The sequence below is a fragment of the Pseudophryne corroboree genome, chromosome 1 (genome assembly GCF_028390025.1).
Source record: "Pseudophryne corroboree isolate aPseCor3 chromosome 1, aPseCor3.hap2, whole genome shotgun sequence".
Taxonomy (NCBI): Eukaryota; Metazoa; Chordata; class Amphibia; order Anura; family Myobatrachidae; genus Pseudophryne; species Pseudophryne corroboree.
Genome location: NC_086444.1, coordinates 794,744,326 through 794,768,606, shown reverse-complemented (window position 1 = coordinate 794,768,606; position 24,281 = coordinate 794,744,326). Strand labels below are relative to the sequence as shown.

Sequence of the window (24,281 nt, the reverse complement as noted above, 5' to 3'; positions counted from 1 at the left end):
GCTGGCAGCACTAACGCAGCTGCCCTGTCCTCCTCGACGGCACTAATGGGGGTGACCCCCAACTGCCTGCGTCACTGATGGAGGCATGCGTGCTGGGCTTCCCTCAAGCTTTCCCTTTAATGTGAATAGATGCTGTGTACATGCGCATAGGCATCTATTCACGTGGTGGCAGTGGGCAGGTTGTTTTAGCATGGTGCCACTAAAGGGGCAGGCAGGGTGCATTTTGGCTTTTAAAAAACGGGGACGGGCACAGACTAAACAGCCTAGCATGAACACTAGTACAGTAGCATCTATTTGTACAATTTCTGATTTATTTATATCCTCCAGAACTGAACACAATAGGGCTGATGTTTTTTACATAAAATACTAATTTTCATAGTAAAAGTATTAATGATGACACTTTCACAAGTATGGATTTTGCGGATAACTCCTTATGCTTAGAGAGGTGGAATGGGGACGGGAGGGAGCGTACAAGAATAGGGTGAGTATGGTAAAGGAGTGTTCACATAAATGTGATTTAGCCACAAGAAAGACGCATGTATGGCTGTCAGGTGGCATATAATTCACGGGTGCCAGATCCATAGTGCAAAATATGATTACGATTAGCAGCTAAGTGTGTCTTGATCCCTCCCACTTACATTATTATTATTATTATTATTATTATTCATGTGTGTCTGCTGCAATCTATTTGCATTATTTAGTGGATATTTTCAATTGGTCGACTGCATGAAAGCAGATTACCATGTGATTTTTTTAAAGGGAAAATATATTTATATTTAACTGAACTCAATTAGTACTTATTTTGGGAGGCAGTCAATTTACCGGCTGTCAGGAACCCGGCCGCCGGCTGGAATCCCCACTTGGGTGGCTGTTCACACCACCACCCGAGAGAGAATATAACCCTGTGGCCCGAATCGGTGAGCCCGCAAGGGTACACTCCGCGCTCGCAGCTGGTATCCCGGCTGTTGGGATCTTGGTGTCGGTCTTCTGACCGCCGGGATGCCGACAGCCGGGATATCATATTGTGCCCCTTATTTTGTATGTGAGTCTGTATAACTATGTTTTACAAGGTTAAATCAACTTTATTCTTATTAATAGCACTGTCCAGACACAGAGAGTTTGTCCTATGCATATGACACTTTATTACAGTTGACACTACATTACAGTACTCTATTGTGTACAGATTAGGTATTGTAACTTTAACATCTACTACTAACACTGTCAAGCCACACCTCCAGGTGTAAGCCAGACACAACCAGGGCCGGCTCTACCATTAGACAGCTTTAGGCGGCTGCCTAGGGGTGCCGGCCACTGGAGGGCACCACCGAATTCATCTAGTAAAAAACTGAAGGATGTCTCTGTATGTGGGTTAGTAATGAACTTACAGATGGGGGAATGGAACACAATAAGGCGCATACAAATATATGTATGTCTGTGGATATATATGTATGTATTCACATACAATTAAAGGGATGTAGTTGGCATTCCAGCGGACGAGATGTTGGTGTTCAGAATATGGTGGCGGAATCCTGACAGCTGGCATCCTGAATGTTAGTATGCCGGGGAGGGTTAGGGTCAGGCTGCGGGGAGGGAGAGTTAGAGTAAGAGGTAAGTTTAATTTATTTAATTCAAAATGTCAGTATTGTGGTGGTCTAGATGCCGCTATCTGCATTCTGACTGGCGGCATTCTGTACCCAACCCCAATCAAACATCTCCAGCAGACCCCATATACAATATTGTACAGTTTATAATTAATAGTAGTATATTGTGGACAAAGTCACAACATTTTGTGACGTGTTTGCAATATCCTTTATTACTTTAAAAATCCTTGAGTGTTGTCCCTTTTCTCTATACTGTACTGTATATGTATAATGATGCAATTCACCCCAGCCTACCTAGTGGCCATCTGCATCGCCCCACCAGGAGGTGGTGGGGGCTTTGCAGATTAAGGGGCGCTAGGCTGAAGCTTTGCCTAGGGTGCAGAGAGACCGTGCACCTCGCTGGACACAACTGTTTCTATCTTGTGAAAAAACACTTGATTATGCTGAACTTCCAGAGCTATACACATCCTGTGATTTGTGTCTGCCTACCTAAGTCAGTTTACTTAATGGCAAAAATGTGGCAACTACTGTAAACAGTGTATTCATCCTGTGGATTTTTAAAGGCTCAGCTGTAGTACATTGTTTTGGACCACCCTATCCAGTGCATATAAAGTGCAAAAAAAGATGCTATTAACCATGATAAAGATATTAAAGAGGAATGGACCAAGCACATATACAGTACATGGGTTACTCCATTCACTACAAGTCTCTGGTGTCTATCCTTTATTAGTATCTCAGTGCCACTTAACCATCTATGAAATCAACCCAATAATTGCAATGTATTTTATATTGTCTGAGATGGGGAATAATGCTAAAATGTAGATAAGCTGCATCTATGGATTCACCTTCACTTATTACCTTCTAAACCTAGTCAATAACATTATTAATTAGATTTGTTGTCATGGCTCCAAAAGTAAATCCATACTGTCTGAAATCTTATAAATTGCTAGATTTGAGATAATGTACAATTCTATATTTTAGCAGCATTTCAAATATTATCCAATGACTAATGTCAGGCTCACTGGTCTGTAATTACCAGCCTCTTGTCTACTTTCACTTTTGTGTGACATGACTACACTTGCTCTTCTGTAGTCCTCTGGGATTGTCACTCTTGTGAATATATGTTTTATTATTTTTGGATGTTCACTCATTTCACTTTTAAAAGGGATAGAAAAAGACCAGGTTTCCAGAAAGGGACAGATTAAGTTTTGTGGGAGCCCCAGGGCAACTACATTTTTGAGACCCCTACCAATAAAATTGTCAAAATGATGTACTGGTGATATTATTAAGAATTATAATATAGAAATACTTCCTTAAGACGACACTGTTCCCAGACATCTAAGCATTTAGCTGGTTATCAGCGCCTAATACTGTCAGAATATTCATTTTCTCTAGCACTAATTGGTTTGCCAGAGCTAATAGGTAAACAGATTCTTTATCTAGGCTATTGAAGCACCTCTTTGGCTAGAACTAGGGGAATTTTTTTGTCATATAACTATTTCCCTACCCTACTTCCTTATGACTGAAATTTAAGGCCAAAGTTAATTGTCAGGTTTTTTAAAAAGTCTTTTTTTTTTGGATTGTATTTCATTGGGAAGGAATACATTTTCAGAGCTGTAATAGTTATATACGCAAACATTTGCCAAATTTTTTTTGAGTTATCTTTCGCATTTACTTTTTTTATTAGAGCCCTTTGAAATTGCTTGATTTCTGTTTTTCACTTACACTGACCTTTTAAAATCTGACAATTTATTTTGGCCTTAAATTTCAGTCATAAGGAAGTGAGGTAGGTAAAACGTTATATGACAAAAATGTAGCTTGAAATGTGCTAAAAATAATGTTTTTTATCCCAGCTTTCTATGATTTTTCTGAGCGGAGATATTGCATTTACCCCAAACGTCCGAAACAGTGAAAAATGTCATATGCCATGATACAAAAATGGCCACCATCTTCATATGAAGGTAAATAAAAATAAAGTAATGGTGGTTTCTTACTAATAACTTACAGGAGTCATCTCACACACAAAAAAAAAATGGGCAAGCAACCAATTAATTTAATTCTAGACCATTTATTATGGACTGACCCAAAGCACAGATATAAAGTAATAGAAAATTTGATTAATAATAATATAACATGCATGTATTTGTAATACACAATAGGTATTAGCAATAAGCTTAGCATCTAATGCTATTCTTTACTGATTCTAGGGAACAATAGCTTTTGGATTTCGAATTATAAACAATAAACACAGTTCCAATTGCAATATAACACATTATCTTCTGCACTTCACAGTATCAATAACTCCATTATGAAGCGCTTTCCCTCAACGTAGTAGTTACATAAAATGGCGGCCACTCTTTCCACTGCTAAAATCAGGCACTATTGCACTAGTAGTAGCTCAAACAAGATGAATAGAAGATGAATATCATGCTGTTTGCAAAAACTCAGTCTCTTGCATAAGTCAGGATTACACAGTACTGGAAATATAGCAGATCTCAGTATCTCTCAGTAATTCTCAGTATCTGTCATATACTCACAATAGAGTTTTAACAGTTATCAGTAGCTTCTAAACAATTCTCAGTAGTGCTTCAGGGATGTCTACCTTTTACAGCTCTTTTACTCACCGTCTCCACGGATCTTAGCAGCTCCCAGTGCTGAGACACTGTCTCCAGCTCAAAAAGGAAGAGCGACTGGGCACTGGTATATGATAAGTTATAACAGATAGTAGAAAACCAAAATTGGACAGTTACAATTGTTGGAAAGGAAAATAAGACCTTTCAATTATAGTCCCTGTTGGTGGTGATCCCGAACTTACCACCGATGATCTCAATGCTATCCAAGAGTTGGAAGAACTACAGGCAGAATCAAGTATGGATGCACTTGTCACACATAGACCCCAGTGTAGACCCAAATCCTCTTTCTTTCCCCCTGATATCAACAACCCGGAGATAAAGGTTTTTTTGAATAGAGTTTCCAAAGAATTTGATGACATCTATGCCCAAACCAGACAGGGCCTTCATCGCTTTCCCAAGAATCTCAAATTTAAAGAGCGCAAAGCTCTACAAGAACTGGAAACCTGGCATGATGTCATTTTCAAACCATCTGACAAAGGCGGCAATATCGTACTTTGGCCACGGGAAATGTATATTACTGAGGCGCAACGACAACTCAATAACACTTCCTGCTATAAGAAACTCCTCAATAATCCAACCACTAGATTTTTGAATGCCTACAATTCTCTAACACAGCATGCAGCAACACAGGGCATTATTACCAAACCAGAGCTAAAATACCTGACAGCTCAGAATCCAAAAACACCTACTTTTTACTTACTTCCCAAGGTACACAAGAATGCCTCCGTACCGCCTGGAAGACCAATTATTACCGGTAACGGTGGGTTATTGGAACAACCAAGTCAGTTCCTGGACCTTCATCTCGTTACCCTCCTACTTGCAGGATACGTCAGATCTACTACGCAAGATTCACAATATACATTGCGAAGATAATTTCTTACTGGTAACTCTAGATGTAGAAGCACTCTACACGAGTATTAATCACCACCACGGAATCTTAGCTGTTAAATACTATCTGGATCAAGGAGGGTTGAGTGCCTTCTCGGATTTTCTTTTGATGCTACTTCACTTCGTTTTGTCCAAGAACTATTTCATTTTTCAGGACCAATTCTTTTTACAAATAAGGGGAACAGCAATGGGCGCGGCTTGCACCCCCACCTATGCCAATTTGTTTTTGGGATGGTGGGAACATTTCTATGTTTTCAGCCCTATGAATGAGAGATATACCACCCATGTGGAATTATGGTTGAGATATATCAACGATGTATTCATTATCTGGAACGGAGAAAGGGACCTTCTAATGGAATTTATTGGATTACTTAACACCAACGATTTGAACATCAAGCTGACCCATACAGTCAGTACAGAGAGGGTTCCGTTTCTTGACCTGAACATCTACAGATCTCACATGGGCTACTTGGAAACAGAACTATATCAGAAGGAGACTGCAACCAACAGTCTCCTTTTCCAAACCAGTTCGCATTTCCCACCGACCATCGAGAATATACCCAAAGGAGAATATCTCAGGCTAAGGCGCAACTGCTCTGAGGATCATATTTTCAAAACCAAGAGCTGGGAACTCACCAATCGCCTCCTTGCCAGGGAATATAGCAAACGGTCACTCAAACGAGCCTATCAAGCCACCACATCGGTTAAGAGGGAACATCTAATCTTTGGGACGGACAAGGAAGTCCCAGAAAAAGATGATACCATCAGATTTATAGGAACTTTTTGTCCCGAGTGGAAAATGCTAAAAGATGCTATCACTAAACATCTTCCTATACTTCGGATGGATCCAGACCTATCTCCTGTTGTTGGCCCCAAGGTACAGATGAGCTGGCGTAGATCCAGAAACATCAAGGATCAATTAGTTCGGAGCCATCTGCTGACTACAACACGCAAGAAACAAGCCATAATGGGCTCCTTCCCGTGCGGCCAATGTAAGTCATGTACACACATACTGCAAACCAACACGGTTATAGACAAGTATGGTCAATTAACCAAGATACGGCATTTCTTCAACTGCAATACTCAAGCAGTAATTTACTGCATTACCTGCAGCTGTAACATAAAATATGTCGGCATGACTACACGCAAACTGAAAAAAAGGATCCTGGAGCATCTGGGAAATATTCGGAATGCATCCAAAGATCTTACACGGATGAAACAACTTACTACAGTCGCCAAACATTTTCATTTTCAGCACAAAGGATCCACTAAGGAATTCAAAGCCTTCGGCTTAGACCGCATTCACCTGGGCATACGAGGAGGGGACATGACTAAAGAACTGTACAAAAAAGAGAGCAAATGGATATTTCGGCTCGGGAGTCTCCGACCCCTCGGACTGAATGAAAACATAAATTATGGCGCTTTTCTATAATACAGGACACCTCCAATTCCTCCGTAACACTTTTTAAATTGATTACCCTTTTTTCCTTCCCTATGTCTTTCTTTCCCCGGATCATGCCGGCATGTTTTCACTATCTAACTTTCAGCCAGTCACTCCCCCCCTTTTTTTCCATCATTTTTACCCTAGCTCACCTATTTTTGACCATTACTTTTACACACCCTTTCCATATCCCATCAGGTCCCTACCACCCCTACCCCTTTCTCCCTTCCCGTGCCCCCCTGATTGTCCTGTCCTCATAACCTTCAATGTACCGCCTGGGTTTCACTCAAACCTTTCATCACCCCCCTTTTGGACCACTTTCTCACTGCGATATCCCTTGTCCATAATCAGTCACCTCCCACATGCATTTACCCATGCATGTATCAATTTTATACGTTCATTCCTCATCATGCACCAAGGTCTTCCTTCCCACCCCAACCAGCATTCCACCTCTTACCTGAGACTTCACTGTAATTTGTGGCACTTGCTCCCTCACTGGGCCGCATTAATATCTCCCACTTTTTCATAACCTCACACCCTCACTTTCCAATTTTTAGCAATTTATCCTCCATATCGTTTTTTCCCTACATCCATTTTATTTACCTTCCCTATTTCCCTAGTGGTTATCACATACCTAGTGGCCGATAAGGACTAGGTTTCCCTTTTCTTTTTTCAGCCTGTGTTTTCATGGCCTTTATAATAACTCTAACCAATTTGATATGTGTCGATTTATTACTCCCTCTGTTGCTCTGTTGAGTGCTACAAAGTATCATAACAACCAACCAACTGCCGTAAATGTATTGTTTTATATTCATTGTTATTATCCACTGGCAACAGATTCCCTTCTTTCCCCTAGTGTTTACACCCCCCCTTTATTTCCCAATTTCTCATCTGCATATTCCCTATATGAGATATGCAGTAGAACTAATTTCCCCACCTGCCCATAGCTATCTATGGGTGTCATCTCTGTTTCTCACACCCTGAGGTGCGTTACACTTTCTTGTATCACATGTGATTTCACCTTTCCCTTTTCTTCCCCAATTCAGTCCTTATATCCCCAACACGCCTAGGTGTACCCGCTTTATCGAATTATTTATTAATTATTTTTTTATTTTAACTTGATTTAATTGTTTTAATTTCTGCTCCATGCAACCCCTGGCATGCCATTCCCATTTTCAACATGGCGCCATGGCATTCCCCCACGTGACTCGTTTTTTCTCTGCATATTACTCAGATATACAAGCAAGAGCTTTTCTACTCCCACTCTCCTGAGTCCGCCCTTCCGCAAATGGCCCAGGCGTACCCGCGCCTCGATTGGCCGCGACGCATTATACACATGTCCCCATTGGCTTCCTACGCCAATAGGGGGATTGTCTAATCTCTCGCCCCTTTGCTGAGCTGGCTAATACCAGCCAGTTCGGCATTACATCAACCCTTATAAATACTAGCTACATTCAGGCTCATAGCCAATTTATCTAACTCCAGTATGCCCCCTTTTTCTATAAAATTGCCGTATTGTATCCTTATCCCACTCCTGGCATCCCCTCTTTCAACATGGCACTATCATATTCATCCCCGTGACCCTCCGTTCCCCGTTTTTCAACATGGCGCCATGGCATTCCCCCACGTGACTCGTTTTTTCTCTGCATATTACTCAGATATACAAGCAAGAGCTTTTCTACTCCCACTCTCCTGAGTCCGCCCTTCCGCAAATGGCCCAGGCATACCCACGCCTCGATTGGCCGGGACGCATTATACACATGTCCCCATTGGCTTCCTACGCCAATAGGGGGATTGTCTAATCTCTCGACCCTTTGCTGAGCTGGCTAATACCAGCCGGTTCGGCATTACAGCAACCCTTATAAATACTAGCTACATTCAGGCTCATAGCCAATTTATCTAACTCCAGTATGCCCCCTTTTTCTATAAAATTGCCGTATTGTATCCTTATCCCACTCCTGGCATCCCCTCTTTCAACATGGCTCTATCATATTCATCCCCGTGACCCTCCGTTCCCCGTTTTGATTGGCTATGTGTGTATCACTCACACACACGTCAGTGAGCATCCGCACGCCCACTGATCTTACTCCGCCCACCTGCCTCTGTCAGTAGGCGCACCCATGCTCTGATTGGCTGGGACGCGCCGCATACACGTCCCTATTGGCCTCCAGCGCCAGGATGGGAGTTTCCAGACTCCCGTCCCTATGCCTAATTGGACTACCACAGCCTATTGGCTGCTACCCGCGCTTGCAGGGTTTTTAAACCCCTCATGTATTACCAGCTGCGAGATCCCGGAAGGGAACAAGCCCACGGGCGAAACGCGTTTTCCACGGATTCTACAGCGGGACCTTCCCATGGAGGTTTTATTTGTCACCACCTGCCTTCTGAATTTGACCCTATGAGTATATTTTTCCTTATTTTCAACAGAAGTTTGAATCATTACTGCTACTGATTTCCACATGCGCTTATCTTTACTTGGCATGTTAAATAACTTGTCAGACCAGGTAGTCAGAATTTTCTGTGCATATTATAGCTCACAAATCCTAGTGATTCCAGTTTAATTTTTCTCCTGGCACACAGCCTGACTATAACTGCTTTATGCAGTATATCACACTCTATGTATGTTTGATTTGTTTGTTTTGCCCAAGTAATGATTTTCTGCTATAGTACTCATAGATGTCTATGCACAACAAGAATGTATATTTAATTTATTCTTTGTTCACGAACTCACCTGACGCTTCATACCTTGATTTGTTATCTTTCCCTGGATACTAACCCCCAACCCCATATGCTCTAATCTGCATACTTTATACTTTTCTCTGCTTACTATTTTTCAGGGTATACAGCGCCACTGAGTGACATTTGTTTTACCTTGCCTAACGTGGAAAGCAGATCCACACACTATATGGCCTTATCTTTCTCGAATCTTCCATTCGTATATAGGTGCACTCTCATTGGTAGATAGCCTCTCTGCTATCATACCACGCTGCTAATGCCCGATCTCGTCCGATCTTGGAAGCTAAACAGCGTTGGGCTGGGTTAGTACCTTGAGAGGAGACTCCCTGGGAATACCCGGTGTTGTAGGGTAGGAACTATTCCCCTTCTTCTGAAGGGTGGACACCAACAGCAGTATCACCACTAATTGCTTTTTCCTTCTCATATCCCTTTCCTTATATTTCCCCTAGCGTCAGGATATCAAGATATACATTTCTAACGTGTGCCATATGGTTTAACGGGTGACTAGCAAAGTGTACAGCATTGACCTAATTTAAGTGGTCTTTCTAAGACACAATACTGACCTCCCCTTTTTCAGGTCCCATTAATACAGAACTTCTGTACTGGTCAGGAGAAACGGGTGCCAGACTATTAAGTGTCTGCAGCCTTTCTAACTTTTCTCTTGTGATTAACAGACAAGAACATTCCAATATTTTTTCACACTCTCTCTTTTTATCTCACACTCTTTTGGATCGTAGATGGGTAATTGTTTTTAATTTGGATCAATAAATATATGTTTTAATTTTCTTTATCTTCTAATTGAAGAATCTTTCTTCTTTTCATAAGAGTGCGCCCACACAAGAGCTTTCTCTCTCTCCCCCTGTCAGTACACTGTCTCCAGCTCTCAGTCGGCGTTTCTGCTCCAGCCACTCTGCACCATCAGCGGGTACTCGGTGGTATCTGTCAGCTACTCCAGCTTAGCTATAACACTTGCCCAGTCTCTTGTCTTTTACAGCAGACTTGCAGCACTTCCCTGCATTCTGCACTGAGCTCCATGGTGTCTCATGGTCTCAATTGCACATCCCCAGACAAGTCAATCACCATTTTGCTGCTGGCTTCTCTTTGTTTAGGTTCCACCTAGGGACATCCTCCTATATTGCAAAATTCATTGGCTTCTGTCAGAGCCAAGAGTATCACAGCAGAACTATTGGATCAACGACATCTGTATCTCAGTCTCTCTTGCCGCCTCAGACTCCTGTGGGTCAAATGTTTGCACACAGGTTTCCCAGCACATGTAGATTTAAGCCTAGTACACACTAGGCGATCCCCGCCGATGTTGATATTGGCGGCGGCGGGGACCCGGTGGGGTGCCAGCATCGGCAAGTGCATACACACTTGCCGCTGCCGGCGGGGAAGGGAGCGACAGCGGGGGGGAACGACAGCCATGCGCTGCATCTTCAGCATGGCTGTCGTTAAAGAGGACCTCCCTCGTCTGTACATGTTCAGATGAAGGAGGGGGTCGTTACCGACATGCGGGAGCGCGCATCGTTAACGATAATGAGTGTATACACTAGGCGATATTGTGAACAGTATCGCTCAGTAAGCCCGTTCTGAGCGATATTGTTCACAATATCGCCTAGTGTGTATGGGGCTTTAGTAACAGTGACGTAGATGCAGCAGGTGTAGCAGTATACAGTGTGGCGTCATACCCCTGTGTACCTGGAGAAAATACTAGCATTATAGGATTTTGGAGTGCAGGCACCGTGATATCGGCAAGCTACTTAAAGCATTTAACATGCGATAGAAGTCCAACTTGCGACTTGACAGTAATTAATTCATTAAGTTGACAGTTGTGCTGTCAGCAGGTGTAAAATGCTATTAGTATCTTGCCGACATCACAGTGTCTGCGTTCTGATGTCCCCATATCTTGTCGATATTGTGATTGTTGACATGCCAAAAACTAGATTTAGTGGCTCTGACCGTGAAATAAAAGTTACATGCAAAGTACAACATTACAAAGTTCAAGCAGGAGATTAGTATTAACACATTGGCATGGTATTTATTAAAGTCACAGGCAAGTATCAACATCAGCAGTTCCAGTAAATACATCAGTTGTTAATAACAATTGTAACAAGCATTCAGCCTGTATGTTACCGTTGTAATTAGCATCCCTGAAGTATTAACAACATACTTTTATGAACTTAAGACTCAAAGCTGAGGGTGGGCCTTGTGCGGCCAATATTTAAAACTACAGATAGACACACTAAACAGACTAACAGCCATACCTCCCAACTGTCCCGATTTTTGTGGGACGGTCCCATTTTTTGGGACTGTCCCACCTGCAGGTTGCAGTGTCCCATGGTGGTGGTGGTGGTGGTGGGGGTCAGTTGAGAGCCTCCTGTCAATCGCTGCTCTGTGGTGAATAGATGCTGTACGCATGCGCACAGCGTCTATTCATGTGTGACAGAGGGAAGGACAAGGCCTCTTTTTCAAGGTCATTCCCCTTTCCCGGGAGCGCGTGCGGCTTCACCATGCAGGAATCCCACTTCCCTAAAGTTTAAAGTTGGGAGGTATGGGCTAATAGCAGGAATAGAGACAGTAAACCTAGAAACACAAAGGGGGTATCCTATAACCTGCAGTAATTTGCAAATGAAAAAGATGGGCTTTTATCGCAATAAAAGCCTGATGGTCAATTCTTGCTATCCAATTATAGCTCATTTGTTTTGTGTTTCAAATTACCCTATATCGTATGAAAATACATAGGATCCGCGAAAAGCCATGTAAAAAATGGTCACCTATTGGGGATTTGGTTTCACATGCCTGAGGCAGGCAAAACAAAAGCCACGATAAGCACTAGCCTTGGGACTAATAAGATAGCCCCATCTGCGATAATAGACGCGGTAAATAGTATATCGGCCAAAGTCATGTAATGCTGTTTAGTACTTATGCAACTGTACGACAACTTCAATTTATTACACTGGAAGTATATTTATTAAACATTGTTTACTAATAACATGCAAAAATCAACATATCCAGAAGAAGCCCAACATAGCTAATGCCATCTTCAGATGGTGTTAACAGTGTTTCTTACGAATATGCAGACAGAGAGAGTTCGGTTTCTATGCACATTCCTCCCCTCTTTCTTGGCTGCTCCTCCCTTTATAGCAATATACTTACCTTGATTGGATGAAATTCAGAGACCAGGTGACGAACCTTTAACCAGGTCAATCCCCTTCATTCCTGCATTGCAGTAGTCATAGGGGCACCGCATGCCCGATATTCATTGTAAATGCAGGGATGGGCATTCTTTTAGATGTGTGAAAGACTGACACAGAAGACAGCGGGCAACTTTTTTCCAGCAAAGGATAAGTATTTGCCAGGACAGCTCTTCTCCACAGCTGCTATCCTAGCATTCCTTCCTTAATACATTCTGGCCTAATGTTTGTATCTGGCAATGTGATTTGCATTGGTGCAGTATAATCCCCTACAAATCGCATTGAATTACTAAATTTAAAAAAAATATGCCCCCTATAATAAATGTAATGAATATAACGTGTCTCTCTTAAAGAAGGGGATGTGAAGACTACTCAGTGTTTATAACTCTTAAGGGGCCATTTATCAGTGACTACTTTTTCAATAAGATCTTTGCACAATGTTATCACCAAAGATCGCATTGCCCAATACGCATACGTGGGATAGATGTATGATGGAGTGCCTGCAGGGACAGGGGCTCCGAAATGAGCTCGTCCCCGCAATGTGCTCAGCGTTGATACGGGACTACTGCACATGCGTGGCCTCACTGACCACACATGCATAGCAGCCATTTCCAGGGAGGGTTTCGGAGTGGGCTTCAGATATTTTTTGATAAATGGGCCTCTTAATATGCAGAAGAACCTGAAGGGAGTAGTCTTCGCAATAATACTGGGCACAAATTTTTGTAGATGAGGGAAGAAGTAGTTCAGGCAGTGTTCAAGGTAGTCAGACTCCACCAGACCAAGCTTCTGTTGGCCTGTTACCATTTCTTTCTCTAGTTCTGTAGACAGGCTAATTCTTCTGCCTGCATGACATATACATCAGGAATGGGTGTTTAACTCGATCAGTGATTTAAAGGTGAGGCCACCTGACCGCTGACATCATCTAGGCCCCCAAATTCAAATTTGGTGAGTCTTTACAAAGCAGATCTAAGCAGATAGCTGCTGCAGAGTATTAGTCTCATAACCTGTTAATCTGAATCCTATATCCTGCTTGTCTCCAGTTTATTTGACACAGTTGCTTCCTAATGTTCCACTTGACTGCTGATTTGACTATGATCCTGTTATATTTAGTTCTGACTCTGCTTGTCTTGATATTCCTTCCTGGCAAACCATTTGGTTTAGCCGTAGTCTGCTTATGTATCAGACCCATCTTGTCAAACTATCCTTTGTACCTGTCACTGGCACATTGAGTATGTGGGCAGAAGGCTGCGACCTGTGATCCTTTCAGCAGCATAGCCCAAATTCCCTTGCAGATATCACTGATAAAAACTGTGAGCTTGTTTGACTCTACACATCTGCTACGATCAGCAAAAATCCAGATTAAATAAATACACTAAAAGTAATCTGAATTCTGACAAATGCCAGCCAGACCTCAGATGTGTCCCCGTATTGGTGGTCAGCTCCATGTGTCGTGTGGTGCATTATTTATAACTGTACACTTATCATGGGTACTGATCAGTTCTGGAGAGCTGGTGGGCACTTGAGTTAGGGATCAAAGGTCTAGACGGGTCCAAGTGTCTCTCTTCACTAGTGCAAAGAGTAGCAAATTCAGGACAATAATGGAAAAAAATAGAAAACCCTGCAGACAACTGGGCTTGATCTGGACTGCATCTGAACCAGATCAGGGCCACTGAACCCGATGTGGTCACCTTCTGTTCTATATATATATATATATATATATATATAATAAGAATTTACTTACCGATAATTCTATTTCTCATAGTCCGTAGTGGATGCTGGGGACTCCGAAAGGACCATGGGGAATAGCGGCTCCGCAGGAGACTGGGCACAAAGTAAAAGCTTTAGGACTAGCTGGTGTGCACTGGCTCCTCCCCCTATGACCCTCCTCCAAGCCTCAGTTAGGATACTGTGCCCGGACGAGCGTACACAATAAGGAAGGATTTTGAATCCCGGGTAAGACTCATACCAGCCACACCAATCACACCGTACAACTTGTGATCTGAACCCAGTTAACAGCATGATAACAGAAGGAGCCTCTGAAAAGATGGCTCACAACAACAATAACCCGATTTTTGTAACAATAACTATGTACAAGTAATGCAGACAATCCGCACTTGGGATGGGCGCCCAGCATCCACTACGGACTATGAGAAATAGAATTATCGGTAAGTAATTTCTTATTTTCTCTAACGTCCTAGTGGATGCTGGGGACTCCGAAAGGACCATGGGGATTATACCAAAGCTCCCAAACGGGCGGGAGAGTGCGGATGACTCTGCAGCACCGAATGAGAGAACTCCAGGTCCTCCTCAGCCAGGGTATCAAATTTGTAGAATTTAGCAAACGTGTTTGCCCCTGACCAAGTAGCTGCTCGGCAAAGTTGTAAAGCCGAGACCCCTCGGGCAGCCGCCCAAGATGAGCCCACTTTCCGTGTGGAATGGGCTTTTACAGATTTTGGCTGTGGCAGGCCTGCCACAGAATGTGCAAGCTGAATTGTACTACAAATCCAACGAGCAATCGTCTGCTTAGAAGCAGGAGCACCCAGCTTGTTGGGTGCATACAGGATAAACAGCGAGTCAGATTTTCTGACTCCAGCCGTCCTGGAAACATATATTTTCAGGGCCCTGACTACGTCCAGCAACTTGGAATCCTCCAAGTCCCTAGTAGCCGCAGGCACCACAATAGGTTGGTTTAAGTGAAATGCTGAAACCACCTTAGGGAGAAATTGAGGACGAGTCCTCAATTCTGCCCTGTCCGTATGAAAAATTAGGTAAGGGCTTTTATAGGATAAAGCCGCCAATTCTGATACACGCCTGGCTGAAGCCAGGGCTAACAGCATTACCACTTTCCATGTGAGATATTTCAAGTCCACAGTGGTGAGTGGTTCAAACCAATGTGATTTTAGGAATCCCAACACTACATTGAGATCCCAAGGTGCCACTGGAGGCACAAAAGGAGGCTGTATATGCAGTACTCCCTTGACAAACGTCTGAACTTCAGGAACAGAAGCTAGTTCTTTTTGGAAGAATATCGACAGGGCCGAAATTTGAACCTTAATGGACCCTAATTTGAGGCCCATAGACAGTCCTGTTTGCAGGAAATGCAGGAATCGTTGAAATTCCTCCGTAGGGGCCTTCCTGGCCTCGCACCACGCAACATATTTACGCCAAATACGGTGATAATGTTGTACGGTTACATCCTTCCTGGCTTTGATCAGGGTAGGGATGACTTCATCCGGAATGCCTTTTTGCTTCAGGATCCGGCGTTCAACCGCCATGCCATCAAACGCAGCCGCTGTAAGTCTTGGAACAGACATGGTCCCTGCTGGAGCAGGTCCTGTCTTAGAGGTAGAGGCCACGGGTCTTCCGTGAGCATCTCTTGAATTTCCGGGTACCAAGTCCTTCTTGGCCAATCCGGAGCCACGAGTATAGTCTTTACTCCTCTCCTTCTTATGATTCTCAGTACTTTTGGTATGAGAGGAAGAGGAGGGAACACATACACTGACCGGTACACCCACGGTGTTACCAGAGCGTCCACAGCTATTGCCTGAGGGTCCCTTGACCTGAGCAATATCTGTCCAGTTTTTTGTTGAGGCGAGACGCCATCATGTCCACCTTTGGTTTTTCCCAACGGTTTACAATCATGTGGAAGACTTCTGGGTGAAGTCCCCACTCCCCCGGGTGAAGATCGTGTCTGCTGAGGAAGTCTGCTTCCCAGTTGTCCACTCCCGGAATGAACACTGCTGACAGTGCTATCACATGATTTTCCGCCCAGCGAAGAATCCTTGCCACTTCCGTCATTGCCCTCCTGCTTCTTGTGCCGCCCTGTCTGTTTACGTGGGCGACTGCCGTGATGTTGTCCGACTGGATCAATACAGGCTGACCCTGAAGCAGAGGCCTTGCCTGACTTAGGGCATTGTAAATGGCCCTTAGTTCCAGGATATTTATGTGAAGTGACGTTTCCATGCTTGACCACAAGCCCTGGAAATTTTTTCCCTGTGTGACTGCTCCCCAGCCTCTCAGGCTGGCATCCGTGGTCACCAGGACCCAATCCTGAATGCCGAATCTGCGGCCCTCTAGGAGATGAGCACTCTGTAACCACCACAGGAGAGACACCCTTGTCCTTGGAGACAGGGTTATCCGCTGATGCATTTGAAGATGCGATCCGGACCATTTGTCTAGCAGATCCAACTGAAAAGTTCTTGCGTGGAATCTGCCGAATGGAATCGCTTCGTAAGAAGCCACCATCTTTCCCAGGACCCTTGTGCACTGATGCACTGACACCTGGCCTGGTCTTAGGAGTTTCCTGACTAGGTCGGATAACTCCCTGGCTTTCTCTTCCGGGAGAAACACCTTTTTCTGTACTGTGTCCAGAATCATCCCTAGGAACAGCAGACGTGTCGTCGGAATCAGCTGCGATTTTGGAATATTTAGAATCCATCCGTGCTGTCGTAGTACTATTTGAGATAGTGCTACTCCGACCTCTAACTGTTCTCTGGACCGTGCCCTTATCAGGAGATCGTCCAAGTAAGGGATAATTAAGACGCCTTTTCTTCGAAGAAGAATCATCATTTCGGCCATTACCTTGGTAAAGACCCGGGGTGCCGTGGACAATCCAAGCGGCAGCGTCTGAAACTGATAGTGACAGTTCTGTACCACAAACCTGAGGTACCCTTGGTGAGAAGGGCAAATTGGGACATGGAGGTAAGCATCCTTGATGTCCAGAGACACCATGTAGTCCCCTTCTTCCAGGTTCGCTATCACTGCTCTGAGTGACTCCATCTTGAACTTGAACCTTTTTATGTAAGTGTTCAAGGCTTTCAGATTTAAAATGGGTCTCACCGAGCCGTCCGGCTTCGGTACCACAAACAGCGTGGAGTAATACCCCTTTCCCTGTTGTAGGAGGGGTACCTTGATTATCACTTGCTGGGAATACAGCTTGTGAATGGCTTCCAATACCGCCTCCCTGTCGGGGGTAGACGTTGGTAAAGCAGACTTCAGGAACCGGCGAGGGGGAGACGTCTCAAATTCCAATTTGTACCCCTGAGATACTACCTGCAGGATCCAGGGGTCCACTTGCGAGTGAGCCCACTGCGCGCTGAAATTCTTGAGACGGGCCCCCACCGTGCCTGAGTCCGCTTGTAAGGCCCCAGCGTCATGCTGAGGACTTGGCAGAAGCGGGGGAAGGCTTCTGTTCGTGGGAAGAAGCTGTCTGTTGCAGTCTTTTTCCCCTTCCTCTGCCCCGGGGCAGATATGAATGGCCTTTTGCCCGCTTGCCCTTATGGGGACGAAAGGACTGAGCCTGAAAAGACGGTATCTTTTTCTGCTGCGAGGTGACTTGGGGTAAAAAGGTGGATTTCCCAGCCGTTGCCGTGGCCACCAGGTCCGATAGACCTCCCCCAAATAACTCCTCCCCTTTATACGGCAATACTTCCATATGCCGTTTGGAATCCGCATCCCCTGACCACTGTCGCGTCCATAATCCTCTTCTGGCAGAAATGGACATCGCACTTACTCTTGATGCCAGAGTGCAAATGTCTCTCTGTGCATCTCGCATATATAGGAATGCATCCTTTAAATGCTCTATAGTCAATAATATATTGTCCCTGTCCAGGGTATCAATATTTTCAGTCAGGGAATCCGACCAAGCCACCCCAGCACTGCACATCCAGGCTGAGGCGATTGCTGGTCGCAGTATAACACCAGTATGTGTGTATATACTTTTAAGGATATTTTCCAGCCTCCTATCTGCTGGCTCCTTAATGGCGGCCGTTTCTGGAGACGGTAACGCCACTTGTTTTGATAAGCGTGTGAGCGCCTTATCCACCCTAGGGGGTGTTTCCCAACGAGCCCTAACCTCTGGTGGGAAGGGATATAGTGCCAATAATTTTTTAGAAATTAGCAGTTTTTTGTCGGGGGTAACCCACGCTTCATCACACACTTCATTCAATTCATCTGATTCAGGAAAAACTACGGGTAGTTTTTTCACACCCCACATAATACCCCTTTTTGTGGTACTTGCAGTATCAGAGATGTGCAAAACCTCCTTCATTGCCGTGATCATGTAACGTGTGGCCCTACTGGAAAATACGTTTGTTTCTTCACCGTCGACACTGGAGTCAGTGTCTGTGTCTGGGTCCGTGTCGACCCACTGAGGTAACGGGCGTTTAATAGCCCCTGACGGTGTTTGAGACGCCTGGACAGGCACTAACTGAGCTGCCGGCTGTCTCATGTCGTCAACAGTTTTCTGTAACGTGCCGACACTGTCACGTAATTCCTTAATTACGGCCATCCATTCAGGTGTCGACTCCCTAGGGGGTGACATCACCATTATAGGCAATTGCTCCGCCTCCACATCATTTTCCTCCTCATACATGTCGACACACACGTACCGACACCCAGCACACACACAGGGAATGCTCTGATAGAGGACAGGACCCACTTAGCCCCTTGGGGAGACAGAGGGAGAGTTTGCCAGCACACACCAGAGCGCTATATATGTATAGGGACAACCTTACAATAAGTGTCTATCCCTTATAGCTGCTTATATCTGTTATTTTGCCAAATAAGTGCCCCCCTCTCTTTTTTACCCTGTTTCTGTAGTTGCAGGATGCAGGGGAGATTCTGGGAGCCTTCCTACCAGCGGAGCTGTGTGGGAAAAATGGCGCTGTGTGCTGAGGAGATAGGCCCCGCCCCCTTCACGGCGGGCTCTTCTCCCGCTTTTTTCTGGAAAACTGGCAGGGGTTAAATACATCCATATAGCCCAGGAGCTATATGTGATGCATTTTTTGCCAAATAAGGTAAATTCATTGCTTCCCAGGGCGCCCCCCCCCAGCGCCCTGCACCCTCAGTGACCGAAGTGTGAAGTGTGCTGAGAGCAATGGCGCACAGCTGCAGTGCTGTGCGCTACCTTATGAAGACAGGAAAGTCTTCTGCCTCTTCTTGCTTCAGCATCTGTAAGGGGGCCGGCGGCGCGGCTCCGGGACCCATCCATGGCTGGGCCTGTGATCGTCCCTCTGGAGCTAATGTCCAGTAGCCTAAGAAGCCCAATCCACTCTGCACGCAGGTGAGTTCGCTCCTTCTCCCCTTAGTCCCTCGATGCAGTGAGCCTGTTGCCAGCAGGTCTCACTGAAAATAAAAAACCTATTTAAACTTTTACTCTAAGCAGCTCAGGAGAGCCACCTAGATTGCACCCTTCTCGTTCGGGCACAAAATCTTAACTGAGGCTTGGAGGAGGGTCATAGGGGGAGGAGCCAGTGCACACCAGCTAGTCCTAAAGCTTTTACTTTGTGCCCAGTCTCCTGCGGAGCCGCTATTCCCCATGGTCCTTTCGGAGTCCCCAGCATCCACTAGGACGTTAGAGAAATATATATATATATATATATATATATATATATATATAGATGCAGAAAAACGGCGCCACTCCAGGTCTTGTATAAGCAGTTAAAGTGTATTGAAAAATAGAAACATCACATAGAAATCCAACATTTCGGGGCCCGTAGCCCCTTTGTCAAGGCGTGATATATTGTGTAATAACCCTCTCTTACCTTATAAAGCCAGTGTCTAACACCCGTGAGAACAAGCTTCTCCCGTGCTTCCTGCCGCTCCGGGCGCCGGGGCCTCCTGCGTCTCGCGGGATTTACGTCATCCGCGCCGCCTCACCCTCCCTGGCATCTCGTTGCTAGGCAGCACGTCGGGTCCACGGCCTGGTCACCATGGCAACCAAAGCCACTCGCCGCGGCGTGTCAGCGCAGGGTCTGCAATAGATAAAACAGTGAAGAACTGTTTAAACCTTAGTGCATTCTTACTACATACCGTAAATACATTAAACACATTAGGAATCCACCTGGTTAACTGGTATATATATATACAGGGGAAACAACATTAATCTATTGGATCTACTCCGGGTTCAGCTCTATTGTATCATATTGCACTATTTACTTAAATAAGGTATTGTATATACACCATTCCCCTAATTTAAATCATATAGGGGGGCAATATCCCTCTGTGCAATAGAACAAGAACTACCCCACCACCATAAAGGTATAAGCACCTAATTCAATCTCAGTGATTAACCCCTGAATTTCAACATTTATTAATCACATTCCACAGGATCTGATCGTTGAGGCCCTTCGGTTGTGCAGTTTCTAATTTGAAGATCCATCTTGCTTCCGTCTTGAGCAATTTTCCATTCCTGTCTCCCCCTCTCTGGCTGCTGGGTACACAGAGCCGGCCCTAACCAATATGATGCCCTAGGCAAGATTTTGGCTGGTGCCCCCTAGCACCGCCGCTAGTTCCACCTCTGACCCTGCACCCCTTTCCCAGCACCATCACCCCCCACCCATAGCAGTCATTTTTTTTCCCTACCCCCTGCAAATTAAATAAGAACAGTGTGCACATTCGGCATACAGCCCAAAAAGGTATGTGTTTTTGCTGGCAAGGGGCATGACCAAACAATAGTACCCCCAATTCAAATTATGCTTCACAGTAGTGCAACTTTATTCACAATTTATCATGCGATAGTGTCCCTTATTCACATTACATCACACAGTAGTACCACTTTACCTTATATACGTTACTCCTCACAGTAGTGCCCCTCATTCACATAACATCATACTGAATTGCTCCTTATTCACATTACACCACACCATATTGCTCTTTATTCTCATTACACCATACCATATTGCTCCTTATTCACATTACACCACACCATATTGCTCTTTATTCACATTGTTAATGCCCTTATACACATAATAACACACTTAATGTCCCTTACACATATGCCGCACATTATTAGTGCCCTTATACACACAATGACACACATAGTGCCCCTTACACATATGTTACACATTATTAATGACCTTATACACATAATGACACATATAGTTCCTGGCGTGAGTTAACTGGCAGCTCTGCTAATGCCGGGTGCCTATTATTTATGAAAATGCATCTTATTTGCACTGCTAAGTGGCTAGGATGAACAAGCAGCTTCTGCTGATTAAAATGATATGCTGCATGCCTATATACTGTGTGCGACTGTGGCTGTATCTGCATACAAAATGCTACACACAGAATATAGGCATGCCGCATATAATTTTAATCAGCAGAAGCTGCCTGTGCCCCTGGGCATACCAGATGCCCTAGGCAATTGCCTAGTTTGCCTATACCTAGGGCCGGCTCTGTGGGTACATGGTCGATAATCATATGTTTCAATGCACTCAACGGGTGCCCTTTAGCTGCAAAATGTTGTGCTACTGGCTGATCTGATGTACCGGACTTGATGGCTGCTGAGATGGCTGATCTATGTAATGCCATTCTCTGTCTCATGTCCCTGATGGTTTTACCCACATATCCAAGCCCACACGGGCATGTAATCAGATACACTATGTGGGTTGTAGTGCATGTTAGCACATATCGGATACTGAAGATCTGTTCTTTTATGGGGTGTTTGAATGTCGATCCTACTGTCATATATTTGCAGGTGGTGCAGCCCAGGCATTTGTAGCACCCGGGTGGTTTGGTCAAAAAATTATCTGAAGGGGAGATTTTCCCGAATCCAGTGATATCCGACTGTACTAAGATGTCCTTGATGTTTCTCCCCCTAGTGAAACAACACATCGGTCTACTAGATTTAAAGCACTGCAACTTCTCATCACTTGCCACTATGGGCCACAGAGCTTTAGTGGCCCTTGGACCACCGGGCTCGATGTGGAGAATTTGCTGGTCCACGGGATAACATCTTTAGTGTTTCTTTTTGTTTGGGTTAGCAGACTATCTCTTTCTAAAGCTAACACTTCACATTTCTGTTCCTGGAGTTTCCCTCATTCATATCCCCGCTTCTCAAATCTTTCAACCACTTTATCCTATTCCTTTTCTAATGTGTTTCTGTCGCTGTGTATCCTTGCTGTTCGCATCAGCTGGGACCTTGGTAGTCCACTGATTAAGGGTTTCGGATGGTGGCTATCCGCCCTTAACAGAGTGTTCTTGTCAGGGGGTTTGGTGTTAAGAGTTGTGGTCATCATCCTATTTGTGATATTGATGGACACATCGAGATAATTCATGTTCGTCGTATCACACTGATATGTGAATTTGATGCATGACGCTTCCGAGTTTATGCTGTCCATTGATGCCTTAAATTACTCTATCCCCCCCGTCCACAGCATAAACACATCGTCGATAAATCGGCAATATAACAGTATGTGTGAAACTATTTGTCTATTCTCAAAGAACAGTCTTTTCTCCTCCTTGAACATGAAGACGTTAGCGTACGCCGGCACTACGCTACTCCCCATCGCACACCTATTTTGCTGGAGATAATACTTCCCGTCAAACAGGAAATAGTTCCTGTGTAGCGTAAGATATAGTAAGTGCATGAACAAGTCCTGGTCGACTCCCGTCATTCTTTCATCCTCCAGGATTCTCTCATAGTCTGTAACCCCTCCCTATGGGGGATACTGGTGTACAGGCTACATACGTCTATTACACACATCAGTGTTTTAGGTGGTACCTGGCCCACTCCCTTTAGCCTTAACAAAAAATCGGTGGTGTCCTTAATAAAGGTGGGTTGTCGTGTAACCAGTGGCTGTAGCACACAATGCAGGAACTGCGAAATTGGCTGGTAGAGGGAGTCCCTCGCGGAGATGATCGTTCTCCCCGGTGGGTTCTTACTATCTTTATGGATTTTGGGGGTTGTGAATAGAATTGGTACTAATGGGTGTTGTTGGGTCAATATTTCCTTACATCTAATTAGGCCCTAGTGGTAGTTTGACAAAAGGAAAATATGGTTAAAATGGATGTAGTGGTTAAACAGTATTACCCATGTATAAATATGCAGGCCCATGCTGCATATTTAGGCTTACCATACCATCCCTTTAAACTCGTACATTCATGAATTACACAGGTTCTCTAGCTGATTAAATACAGCTGAATTGCAGTCAGCCAGCCACATAACCTGTGTAATTCATGAGTGTCCCGGTTTAAAGTGATTGCATGTTAAGCCTATGCATATTGGACGATGTAGGTACATACCTCCATAACACCTATCTCTGTATTAAACTTTAGTTTTGAACCTGGTGTGGCAGTGTTAGTTGAAACAATAATCACAGCACAAATGCCCTGATTCATTTCTGTAAGTATAGATAAAAGCAAGCAACTTGGCAAATCCATGTTGCACTACAGGAGGGCCAGTGTAACGTGTGGAAAGATTTAGATTTGGGTGGGTTATATTTTTTTATGTGCAGGGTAAATGCCTGCTGTTTTTGCATGTAGTGGACAGCTTTATTTGTATACTGCAATTTAGGGTGTGTACACACGGTGAGATCCTTGCTATGCCCGATTTTCACTTGCGATTTCCCCTGAACTCCCCGGAGCCCAGCACCACCGATTCTGACTAACTTTTCTTGAGATATGGACTATGTGTGCTTACGATTTTGGCTTATGTGAGATTTTGGCTTATGTGAGATGTCATTGACATGTGAGATGAACTAGATAGTACACCGATCTAGAAAGGATTGACTTGCCTGCACAGTCTATCTTTTCTTGCGATGCCAACCTGGCGGGACCGCATATCGGGATCAAATCCGGATCGCAAGTGGCATAACACCTTGCGATTTGCACTAACTTTTCTTGCAATTTTGACTATATAGTCAAAATCGAAAGAAAATATCTCACCGTGTGTACACACCCTAAGATTTCAGTTTGAACTCATCCCATCCAAATCTAAATCTCTCTGCACATGTTACATCTGCCCCACCTTGCAGTTTCTGTCCTGAACAGAAAGGGGGCTCGGCTA

At 44.4% G+C, this 24,281-nt stretch overlaps 1 protein-coding gene and 1 pseudogene across 1 annotated transcript in view; both read left to right on the top strand.

Annotated features, from left to right (window-relative positions):
* The window catches only part of DAPP1 (dual adaptor of phosphotyrosine and 3-phosphoinositides 1), a 157,087-nt gene that overhangs the window by 5,200 nt on the left and 127,606 nt on the right, over positions 1–24,281 (top strand). The gene's annotated exons all lie outside the window — the stretch shown is intronic.
* LOC134933311 (5S ribosomal RNA) lies at positions 9,532–9,650 on the top strand (annotated as a pseudogene).